The sequence below is a fragment of the Lepisma saccharinum genome, chromosome 2 (assembly GCF_977018435.1).
Source record: "Lepisma saccharinum chromosome 2, izLepSacc3.1, whole genome shotgun sequence".
NCBI classification, from domain to species: Eukaryota; Metazoa; Arthropoda; class Insecta; order Zygentoma; family Lepismatidae; genus Lepisma; species Lepisma saccharinum.
The window spans coordinates 88156172-88169646 of NC_139230.1; positions in this window are offsets into that span (position 1 = coordinate 88156172).

Genomic DNA, 13475 nt, shown 5'->3' on the forward strand with positions numbered 1-13475 from the left:
ATTAACATATTAAATATATACAATAATTATATAAAGTACACTGCTGAACCCAATTCATATTTTATATTAAATACAGAGTTTTAATTTAAACCCCAAGAAATCTTATAACTAATAACAAAAATGCCAAATCAAAAATATTGTGATCAATGCAATACGAACATTTCTAGCCCCAATTGGGCTAGGCACCAAAAGAATTATAATCCAAACAAATATAAAACTCCCACAAAAATATGCCCAAAAATGTCATAGAAAATATAGTCTGGAATATTTCTTATATAAACATAAAAATAATTGTTCTGCACAGTTTACTACTTTATCACAACTATCTACATCTTCATCTGGTCTAAAAATAAACCTTGAAACACCTATTAATTATAAACCAGCAAAGCAGCTCCGCTATGCACCTATTCATAGTGGTTTTAATGGTCAACTAAAGGATTACCGTTTTATATCAGAGTCAAAATGTGATATTAAGAATTTTTTGAATAATATAAATTCTGATGCGCAGGATATTCTAAATAAACAAAATAGCTCTTATAAATTATCTTTCAAATTATTTACACAATATAAGAAACCAAATGGCACAAAATTTACTCCCCCAAATAACAGAAACTGTAGCTATATATTCAAATACAAATTTAGACAAAATAATAAGCAGTTTGATAGAGCAATTAATTATTAAACACTCTGAATTTCCTGCTAAAGAATCAGGATGGAGTTTATGTGGAACTCCACACAAGTTATATATTAATATTTCTAAATTTAACCCATTACAAGGTTCCACATATCTGCCATTACCTGCCAATATTAAAAACAAAAAAGCTGTGGTTAACATAGAAAATAATGATCAGAAATGTTTTTTGTGGTGTATTTTAGCTGCTTTGTATCCAGTTTTAAGGAATCCTGAGAGAATGAGTTATTATAAACAATATGAACATAATTTTGATGAAGCAATGGAGGGCTTAAAATATCCAATGTCTATTCATAATATTGATAAATTTGAAAAAAAAACGCCAGAGATATCAATGGCAAACCATTATCTATTAATGTATTTATTTGTTCCACTGGTGCTGGGAATTGCTTGATAGAACCTCTTAGAATTAGTACACTTGATGATGATTTTGCTATTCCAATTAATTTGCTTTTAATTGAAGGAGATGGCACATACCATTATACTTTGATACATAATCTTGAAGCTTTAGTAAGAAAACAACTAGACAAATCTAATACAATATACAAGTTGTGCCGAAGATGTTTAACTGTATTTGATGGTAGAAAAATGGTGAATAAAGTTTGTGAAAAAATGCAGAAATTGTTAAAAACAAATTAGTTGAACATTTAAAATATTGTGGGAATCATAAACCTGTTCATATGGTGATGCCTATGCCAAATGAAAATGCCAAAACATTTGAAGCTTTGTTGGAACACCCAGCATATATAGTTTGTGATTTTGAATCAAACCTCAAACCTCTTGCATTTTGCAATCCAGATCCTGATGAATCTTGACTTGAAATTAGGACTTGAAATTAATTAGGCGAAAAGGTGTATACTTATGACTATGTTACAGATTTTTCTAAATTTAATGAGTGTGCTTTGCCACCACAAAAAGCATTCTACAGTAAACTCAGGGCATCCAAAATCACTGATGAAGATTATCACCATGCTCAGTTGATGTGGACAAATTTAAAATGTCAGACATTTGGTGATTATCATAAGGAATATTTAAAACTTGATGTGACTCTCTTAGCCGATATACTTCAGGCATTTAGAAAATCTTCAATAGAAAATTATAAGCTGGATCCAATGTATTTCTATAGTGCTCCAGGCCTAGCATGGTCTGCAATGTTTTTGAATACTAAAATGCAATTAAATTTAATCCAAGATCAAGATATGTATCTTTTTATGGAGCAATGTATAAGAGAAGGCATGGTGCAATGTTCTCAAAGATATGCCAGAGCTAACAACAAATATATTTCTAATTATGATCCAGAATTGCCATCAAATTTTATACTTTATGTGGATGACAACAACTTGTATGGTTATGCTATGATGGATAAATTGCCATATGCAGGGCTTGAGTGAATTGAAAATTTTAGTATTGAAAATCTTCAGGATTTTGATGACAGTAACTATGGCCTGTTCTTAGAGGTTGATCTGACAATTCCTGAAGATTTACACAACAAATTTTCTGATCTGCCCCAATTTCTGAATTTAAGTGTTCACCTAATTCTAAACAAAAAAAGCTAATGATGACTTTGCAATCAAAACAGAATTATATAATATATTACAAAAACCTCCAGTTTTTGATGCATCACGGTGTTAAAGTAACGAATGTTGGCAAAGTGTTGAGGTTCAGGCACTCAAGATGATATTGATATTGATACGAACACCGAGCTTCGAACATCTGCAGTAAGCCAATTTGATAAAACTTTGTTTAAATTAAAGGTAAATTCAGTGTATGGCAAAACTATAGAAAATGTTAGAAAACATACTGATGTTAAATTAGTTACCGACCCCGAATCAAACCAGGCCACGATGAGATTGTTAGGACTATCAATGAGCATCTTGAATTTGTAACAAGTAGATTGCTTACAGCAGAAAAAGAAATAACTGGCCTAATTGAGAATCCTAAGCATACAGTAATTCTTGAATTGTACAGTATCCCCAACAAAGAATATGATTCACCATTTACACCAGGTGGTAAACTCTATAAGCTGTCCCCTGCACAATTTTATTACCAGTTTTTTGTTGGAGGCACACTCAGACCAATTAAGATTAAATATTGGTTACAACCACAGGCACACCACTACCCTACCTTATCAATAACTAATGCTGACAACAAACCAAAGGTCACCAGTGTAGAGTTAGAGGATTTTACAGACCCCAATACATTAGAAACATCTTATGCTGAAGATGATGGTTCTCTTGAATTTAAAATACAAATAGGAGACAAATTATATTTAGAAAATCCTGTAGTATCAGCTGCTGAACACCCTATAGTTGCAATATTCTTATATACATACTATGTTTAGACAAATTATTGTTGATGAATTACACAAACCAGCCAGACATAACTATAAGCGACTGCCAGTGGTTACAAAAGGCATAGATGATTTATGGCAGTGTGACTTGGTTGAAATGGCCCCTCATGGGGGACAGCTTAAAAACTTAGACAAGGTCAACAAAGGATACAAGTATATACTTACTTTATATAGATACATTTTCAAAATTTGCCTGGGCTATGCCGCTCAAATCTAAGACTGGAAAATGTGTTACAGAAGCTTTTAGGACAATTATTAATCAGAGTGGAAGATCATCACGCTATCTACAAACAGATAATGGCAAAGAATTCTATAATTTGGTGTTCCAACAATTTATTAAAAATCAGTCAATAAAACATTACTCGAGTTACAGTGATCTCAAGGCCTCTATTGTAGAAAGATTCAACAGAACTCTAAAAAATCATATGTATAAACAATTTACCCTTCAAGGTAATTATAAATGGCTTACTATCCTACCAGAACTTCTAGATAGATATAACAACTCAGTTCACACCACAATCAACATGAGGCCCTCTGAGGTAACTTCATCTGATGAGCAGAAATTGATCAGTACTGTTTACTATCCTAGATACCAACCAACAACAAGAAAAGCCAAATACAAAGTTGGTGATCAAGTAAGAATTAGCAAATATGAGCACTTATTTAAAAGAGGTTTTACCAGAAACTGGAGTACTGAATTATTTACAGTGGTTCAAGTTAAACCTGGGACCCGTAATACATATATAATAAAAGACCATCGAGGAGAAATTCTCAAAGGCAGGTTTTATGAAGAAGAAATCAACAAAACTAAGCAGAGAGACACATATCTTATAGAAAAAGTTATTCGCAGAAAAGGCAACAAGATACTGGTCAAATGGCTAGGACTCCCAGAACACAGCTGGATCGAGGCAGACAAAGTGATACTATGAACACCTGGGATGTTATAAAGAGACTACCAGATCCTGAACAGCAGAATAAGAGAAATGGAAAGCTGTTGCCTGATAATATTAGATGTCTTATTGTTGGGCCATCGGCTTGTGGTAAAACTACACTAATGGTTGATAATTTTTTATTGGCACCCAACTGGTTACACTGGAAAACAGGCACTTGTATGTCTTCTCTAAGAGTTTAGAACAATTAAAATATCAGCAACTGATGAAGTTATATGATGGACTGGATATAGCCACTTTTGAATCAGATGTTAAACCACTTCATGAATGTCTCGATAACTCTGTTGTTGTATTTGATGATATTATATTGGAAAACCAAAACAAGGTTAGAAATTTTTTTACACAGGGGCGACACAAAAACATAGATTGCTTCTACCTGGCACAGACTTTTTCTAAAATACCAAAACAGCTGATAAGAGACAACAGCAATTTTATATGTGTATTTCATCAAGATCATACCAACCTCAAACACATACATGATGAATATGTAGGTGGGGACTTGAGCTACAATTTTTTTTTTCTAAGTTTTGCAGTAGGTGCTGGAACCAGGACAGCTATGGGTTTGTCACAATTGATATGACAAGGAAACCTAATAGTGTTAATATAGAAATAAAATTAACAATTTTCTAGACATTGAAACATATATAAAAACCATGAAAAGACCAATTATTGATGATCTTAAATTAAGAGACTATCTTGTAAAAAGATTTAAGGGATGGAAATCACAGAACCGAGGTATCTATGAACAACACAAGCGCACAGAACAACCTATTATTGATGCTATTAGTGAATTAGGTAAAAATATCAAAACTGTTACAGAGCAAAATCAAAATTTGATCACTGAGCTTGTACCTGTAGCTGCTAGGAATATATTAGATTATCGAATCACCCCACTTTCTAGTATTCATACACCTAGTCCTGTTGCTCCTCGAAGAATTGAAGCTACTCAGGATCCTATTGAATTGGGTCTTCTTGCTCAGAAATATTTAAGCACACCTAAAGACAACAAAGATGAGGTTTTTGGTTTATATGCTGACACAGAGCGTGATGGTAGCATCATACATAGAATTGGCAATTTTAGAGTAACATTTGTGGGAGAGGATCTAATAGTATATTCAGAATCTCATCTTGGAGAAAGAGGTGGTTTTGTTAAGTATCCTGGAACACCTGGATTATGGGAACTAATAACTCGTAAGAGACCTAGCAGCTATACAGATCAAGACTATGAGCACTACAAAGAAATATTAATAAAATCAGATGCTCTATACCAGAACAATGATCCCACACAAAAAGAGTCAAGTCTAGCAGTGGAGCAAAATACAACAACTTAATCAAGCCCATATGGTCACAGATCAAAACAGGTAGTGGGATCAAACAGTACAACACCTTGCTTAAAGAATTTGTCTGGGTTGAGGATGTCAGGAAACTTGTAGATAGGTTGCTGGTGATAGCTGGGGAAGAAAATGCTGGCAACCATAATTTTTACAATGAAAAGGTTGGAATTATGAACATGATAAGCACCAAATTATCCAATTTTATAGTTAATGACACTAAGGGCATTGGATATCTTATAAAAATTATTAATACTCTACCACCCAAATTTTGGAATATCTCTGAGGGTCGAGGACTGGTTAATGACATCATAAACAAGTTGCCATTTGAACTACACATACCAGGCTATCAGTATTGTGGTCCAGGTACCAAACTAGACCATAGACTAAACAGAGGTGACCCTGGTGTTAATCCAATAGATGCTGCTTGTAGAGACCATGACATAGCATACAACACACATACCGATCTTGACAAGCGACATGTGGCAGACAAAAGATTAGAAGAGGCTGCATTTGGTAGATTTCTAAGCAAAGATGCTTCTTTGGGTGAGAGAATAGCAGCATTCGGGACCACCATAGCTATGAACACCAAACAAAAACTGGGGTGGGGGTTGTAATAGATTAAATAAATTAGCTACAATTTAATTGAACTAGTTAATCCCAGAATATGTATATAATAAACCAAAAATGAAGGCCAAGGGTGTTATGTATCAGATACCTTATGCAGGTCTTAAATCTCTTAAAACTATTGATAGTCTTCTAACCAAAAAGCAGCGCAAGAAAAAAAGTTCTTGTCTTGTCAAAGGGCATGGTATGAAATTATTACTTAGTACCCCCCAATTAAAAAAATTACAGCAATCTAGAAAAAAATCACATATAGGTGGATTCATATTTAGTATCCCAGCTATTTTAGCAGCTTTGGGGGCTGTGGGGAGCTTGGCTGGGGGATCAGCTGCCATAGCAAAAACAGTAATATATGCCAAGAAGAATAAGGCAGAATTAGATGAACAAAAGCGCCATGATCTGGCTATGGAAAAACAAGGCAAAGGTCTTAAGAAAGTTATGAATAAGTTAAAAAAAACAAGATCCGCTTACCAACCAAGATATTGAAGCTTTAATCAAACCACTGGGCATCAAACATTTTAGAGGTGTATACATGTCTGATTCTTTACCAGAACAACCACTCAAAAAAGAGTGTGGCATAGTTAATTTGGATAAGTATAAAAATCAGGGCACTCACTGGATTTACTATCTTAAATATTTAAACAATGAGGCATTTGTGTTTGATTCATTTGGAGGTGTTCCACCTGAGAATTTAGTAAAATATCTAAAATCAACTAATCTTTACTACAGGTAATGCCCGTATTCAAAACTTTAAAGATGTTAATTGTGGACATCTGTGTTTGTCTATTCTTAGATATCTGTCTGAAATATATAAACCACCAATTGAAAATTTTCGAAAAGCTTTGTGGTATCTAAAACATCATGGGAGTATTCCATCTTACCAGCCAGAATTCAATATTAAAGCTGAGATTACATGATGATATAGTTTATTCCAAAACAATAGCTCTTAGAGCATTTTATGGCATGTACTTGATCCCTAATATTACACACCACAACAACACAATCACAGTTGGTGACCAAAATATTGTCATCACTCCAGGGCAGTATAATCTGTCTACTTTAAATGCTCAGTTACCCAGAGGTATAGTATTAACTCAAAATTCTGTTACTCACAGAGTAGAAATTGTGTCTGCTACAGAAACTGTAGATCTGGGTACTATAGGAGAGTTGTTAGGATTCGAGAACAACTCAAAACTTGAACCAGCCATTAAACACACTGCTATTAATATACCTAAATTCTTAGCTATAGAAACTCTAAATATTCACTGTAATGTGGCCGAGGGTATGATCACCAAATTAGATGGCATAGGCACTAACAAACAAACTGGTATTATTGCAACATTCAAACCTAATTCTGAATTAATGGAACCGATCATCTATACTCCATCACCAATATTATATTTTCCTGTATGCCATAATAGAATAGACTATATTGAGTTGATGGTCACTAATGAAAAAGAAGAATTAGTTGATTTTGCTGGAGCCACAACAACTGCAATCATAGAAATTAATAAAAAAGGTAAAGTGTTCCCCTGTGCATAGCACCACGCCATGAAGGCGTTTAGGGGGTGTGGGTGTAACGCCCCACACTTTCTTGATCCGGTCGTGAGTGGGGGTGATGTGATCAGCATCACGCCCCTGACCGCCTTTAATATTTAAATAAAAATACATACAAAAATAAATAAATAAATAAAATGGAAAATATTGAGAGTTATGAGCTACAATCATTCCCTCCAAACAGGAGGACATTTGCAAATTTAAATCAAGCCAACACAGAGAATGAGGTTGACCTTGATGTAGGAGATGGCTTTATACACCCTCACAGAGCAGACCTATACATCAAATTTGATATTGTCAAGCTCGATGGTACAGATTATCCGGCTAACTCAAATATAAGATTGGTAGACAATTTTGTGCCACATCTGTTCTCTGAAATTGAGATTAGAAAACATGGTGTTGTAAACAGAGTAGACTATCCTGGTATTACCTCTACAGCTTTGGCCACACTAAAATTATCCAAAACCGAGGCTTCTTACTACAAAATAGGTGGATTTGAGGCTGGTGATAAAATAATATCTAAGAGCCACACAGTACTGTTTCCTATGCGCCTGTTACCTGGATTCTTCTCAGATTACAAAGGTATTATGTGGAAGGGTGGTTTAAGAATTACATTTAGAAGAGCTGCCAATGATAATAATGCTTTGATGAGGTACAGTTCATTAAACTCTACTGGTGCAGCTCTGCCTAATACCCTACCTGATGAAGGCAAATGCCTTATTCAGACTATGGAGATAATAATTCCAGTAGTTGAATATGAAGCTAGTTATGCTCTTAAATACAAAGCAGATATACTAAAAAATCCACAGGTGCCTTTACAATTTTATACATATCAATGTGTGCAGAAGCCTGCCACTGGTAGCTATTATGAATTTGATGCTACAAACTCATTCTCCAGTATACAATATGACATGCCAGATTTTGTGGTGGTACTGTTTCAGACTGGAAGACACAACAATCAGGAAAAAAATTCAAGTAAATTTGATAGCTGCAACATCAAAAACATATATCTTAAAAATGGCAGAAATGAGGTGTTTCCTAGAGAAAATTATAATTTAAACATGTCCAAGGATGATTTCCTCAAATTATATGAGGCATTTACAGCATACAAAAGGGTCACAATTGGGAATACTGACATGTATTACTCACCAGATGAATTCAAAACACAGAGACCCATGTTTGTCATCAACACCTCAAAAAGAAAACAAGTTGTGGTTAATGATAGGACAAACATTAAAATTATCTGTGAATTCCATGATACACTTCCTGCTGACACCATATGTAGTGTTATTCTTATAGGTGAAAAATCATATGTTTATGATGTAAGAAATGAGAGAGTTACAGAGCAATTCTAGAAGACATATTACATTGTCTTAGTATTAGATAAACAAGTTGTACCTAGTCTTGAATTAAAATATTTGGGTCAACATATTAACATAATAATATAAAAATATTTAGAATAATTATTTAAAATTATATTACAGTGTACTACTGTATAATCAAAAAACTCTTAAAAGCATCTTGGCCTAGTTTTAAGTGTAGTTAAAACAATATCAAAAAAAGCATATTTTTAACAAATTTATAAACAGCAATTTTAGCAGATTCAAGTTTAGCCACATCAATTTGAGGGGTCATACTTTCTCGGAAGCTTTTTTTTACAAAAATCATAGGTTATACACAGTAGCAATGAAATTTTATAGACATTTTGCCTTAGTTTTAAGTATTTCTATTCAGTCAAAACACCTCATACTTTCTCGCCCCAGTAGTAGTACAAATACCACTACTCTTCATTTTACCTAAGATCTTTCACTTCTTTACACCAGCTGTCCAGTCCTCTCAGGTATTTGAATTATGCACAGTCGAGTGTTAAGCAGACTTCCACTTCCTGATATATTGAGGCTGCAAGATTTACAACAGGTAAACAAGGAGTAAGCAGCTTGCAATAATAGGAAGGTTAAAACTAAAAACTGACTGATCAGCGTATAGGAAGTCTGCAGAGAGAAGTGTTGAGAGGGACGGACAGACTGGCAAGGTACTCACTTTTGGTTTGGATTAAAGACAGGCAACAGCACTTTGGAAAGGAAAGAAGGAGACCAGTCTGCCTAAGTTAGGTGAACTACCTTCGAAGCTAGAGAAAGCTTAATTTTATTTTACTCTACGCGATCAATTTCATTAGCATTCTTCTAAGTGTAGACAGGTAATTATCCTAACCATAACATGTATGATTTAGGTTCAAAGGTTCAACAAATCGAACGAGTGACTATTTTCCATTTCTAAAAGTTAGGTATTCCATTTCAGTTGTACCTTTCGCAGTCAAGCATCCAACTTGTCATGAGGATAAGTTGTCTCATCATTAACAAGATGAATGGTGAATAGCTATATTTTTATTAATCTATTGGGAGTGGTTGGTTCGATCCCATCATTCTGAAGAATGATACGTGGTGAAGATGCGGAGTTCATTTATTTTCACTTTGAAATAAATGAAAAATTTAGTTTTGTTAACCAGTTTAAAAAAAAATCCCACCTCAAATTTTGCTAATTTTTCTAGTTTGTTTTTAATATGTCATTGGAACAATTAATCTTGAGAATACATAGGGTTTAAAGATTTCAGTCATGTTAACATTAATGGGGGAAGAATATTTTTATGCCATGATAGATGTCGATGAACTCGACGAAACTTTGGATCAATTACTACACATAGCTCAAAGGTCTGTCTTAATCTGGCGTTAGTGCTCCAAGTGCTAGTTCAATCCCCAAGTTTAAGCGTAGCCCAATTCTAACTAGAGGCCTTCAGCAACAATTATTAGGGAAACAACTTCGCGTAAAGCAATTAGAGGAACAACAATTAGAGCAACAATTTCAGGGTATTAGAGATTCAGGCCCAACACAGTTTGAAACAATGGCTCACTCTTTCCCCCCCCCCCCACCATATTAGAGGGTATACCATTTCTAGGCATAACTGGGGAAGATGTCACTAATTTTTTAGATAAGGTAGACAGCTTAGCCATACTAAATGACTGGGACAATACCAAAAAACAGCAAATCATCCCAGCTCTTTTAGGAAGACCAGCCTTGCGGTGGTTCGAAGCGTGCAAAGAGACACTAGAAAATCAGGACATTTCTTATGAGAATATAAATAATAAAATCAAGGAAGAATTCACAGGGTCCTTAGATCAACTCCAGATTAACTCCTTGGATCAACTCCAATAATGGAAAACAGGCACATAAACTGTATTTTTGAAAGACAAAATGACGATTATAATTCCTTTTGTACATATGACATGTGTAACTTTCATGTAGAACATATGTTTTACACATATGCAACATGTTGACACAAAAATGTGCACGTATTCAGTGTTTCTTTAATACATATAAGTGTATTATTTAAATACATTACATAATCAATTCATCCACCTCATAACAAACCCACATCAAAAATGATATAAATTGTCTCTCACATGTGTGTGCTCCTTTTCCTCAAAACGATTTTTCATACATTTAAAACAAACCCGTTTAGCGACAACAGTCTCAAGTACACACTTGGTCTTACTTCTCTCTCTAGTAATTTAAAATCCATTATAGAAAAGAATGATATTGGGAGCGAAACGAGAAAGAAAATTTTCAGATCAATTTTTTGCAAATTTCGAACAATATGGATTTAATAGGGCGCAAATAATTTCACGGGGCGCCATAGCATAGCAACTTATTTCACTTAGATCGTTCGGTGCCCAGGTCCGAATCCTGCCGCCCCCTTGCAACGGCTCAGAACTTGACGAGACTTTAAGAAAAACAGAAAATGTGAGCTAAGCGAGTAAGAAAATTTTACGAAACGTATTTTTATTTGTGTAAAATTTGAAATTTGAAGGGGGGCAATTGCTTCTCTGTCCCCCCCTTGCAGGTGCTCTACGCCGTGTGGAAGAAAAATGCAAGAAATATATGAAAACTAATTCCATCTTGAGTATCATTTTGTCCTACTACTCTTAGATTCTGCTAGCCTTGCTTTTCTTCACTTCAATGCTTGCCCCTCCTAGAATGGGCTTCCGTCCAAAGTTGGGGGGGGGGGGGGGGCAATGCAATAAGTCACGAAAATCGAACGGCCTATGATTGGATATTTCAGTTATGACGTTCTCGTTCGGCAGTCACCAGCTATGAACTCGGTCGTCTGCTTAGCGCTCTCGAAATCCATGCACGAAGGCTCCTCTTGTTTGTAAAGCTGAATATTGAAGAGAATTCTCTGTGATTTTCAAAATTAAAATTTCGATTATGACATGCGAGAGATGTACGATAGCCAATCCCAATTCCGGCAATCTAACATGTGCAGATGCATTCACGGTAGCTCCATATTTTGCACAATTGATATTGGATGGGGCAGAGATAAGAGGAGCGAAAGCAGCGAGTTAAGTTTTGCAAAGGAAATTGACATGGTGTTTACTTTCATCGACAGCTTATTAAAGATCATTTAATATTATTCTCTTGAAAGATTTTTCTCAGTAGCAATCATTCCCAATTTTCAGTTATTATTAACTAGTAGTGCTGGTATTACTGCAGTGCAATAAGTTTACCTGGAGAAATATGACAGTGTCTTTTTGCACGACGGTATAAACTAGCGTGTTTTTCTCTTTTTTCTTGCATAGCTTAAAATGAATCTATGTAATGCAAATAAGCGTCGGGAAGGGCGGGGGTCCGAACCGGTCCGTTGACCAGCTGCTAGAAGTTGGAATCGTTCATTTCAAGTTACAAAAAAAAAAGAAAGTATATTATTTTTATTGTAAATAATAATAACAGACATACATTTCAGTTAGATATTATTCCAACCGTTTGCGTTGCCAGAAGTTTTTGCTGGAGCTCGGGAAATGATAAAACTTGAATAGTAGAAATAATAACAATAATAAAAATTGATAATAATAAAATTGTTATTTTACAATGATAAATATTATATATTAATAAATAAATACAGATGAGTGAATATCTAGTACAAAGTTATTTCATACATTTTTTGTTCACATTACACTCAGTGTACTGAAATTCCGTTATTGTATTTGTTATTAACATTTGCATACATCATTCGCGAAAAGGCTGTAATTGGTAGGGGAAAATTTTACTCATAAGGTTTATGTTGTGACCTCTCTCATAAAACTATATTTTTTGGAATATTGAAAACTGTGGAACCATTTATTTCTTGGATTGAGTGGTAGAACATGGAGATGCAACTGGGTTCCTATATTTTCCTTGAATTTTTTTGATCTATAACACTTTCGACTGTCGCTATATTCTGTTCAAATACTAACTAAATGATATTTATTTCTCCTATTAACAATAAAAATAACAAGCTTTCTTCTTTTCTTTTACTTGAAATGAACGATGCCAATTTCCAAAAGGGGGGTGGGGGCGTCCGACTCCCATCCTTTCGACACCCATGATTCCAACAGAAAAGTCAATGTAAAAAAAATGCGCGAGATCGAGAAAGTTGAGTGTAAAATGCAGGAACCATATTTTTATTATTTAATCCAAGGAATAGGTGGTTCAAGTTTCCAAAATTCCAAAAATTAGATTTCTTATGTGATAGGTTGCACTATGTGACCAAAACTCATTCCTAACTTATTTTTTTCTTCAACAAGGCATGTGAATGTAAGTAACAAAATATAGCACTTTGCATTTCAGTACACTAACAATATTTGAAAAGAAAAAAAAATGTTGCGCTTCATATTCGCTCATCTGGTGGAACGAATAGAACAGCCTGCCCAAGGAAGGATGTAATAAAATTATTATATAAATAAAAACTTCTATTTTATTAGTTTTTAATAGTTATTGTTGTGCAATAACAATCTAACTAACTAACTAACTCTCTAGCCTTCTTAAACCCGAAGGTTCATGGCTGCAGCAACACAGGCCTTCCACCTTTTCTCTATCTTGAGCAAGATCTATATACTCTTTAGGTCCATCTCAACGTTGTCCCTCCATCTTCGTCCTAG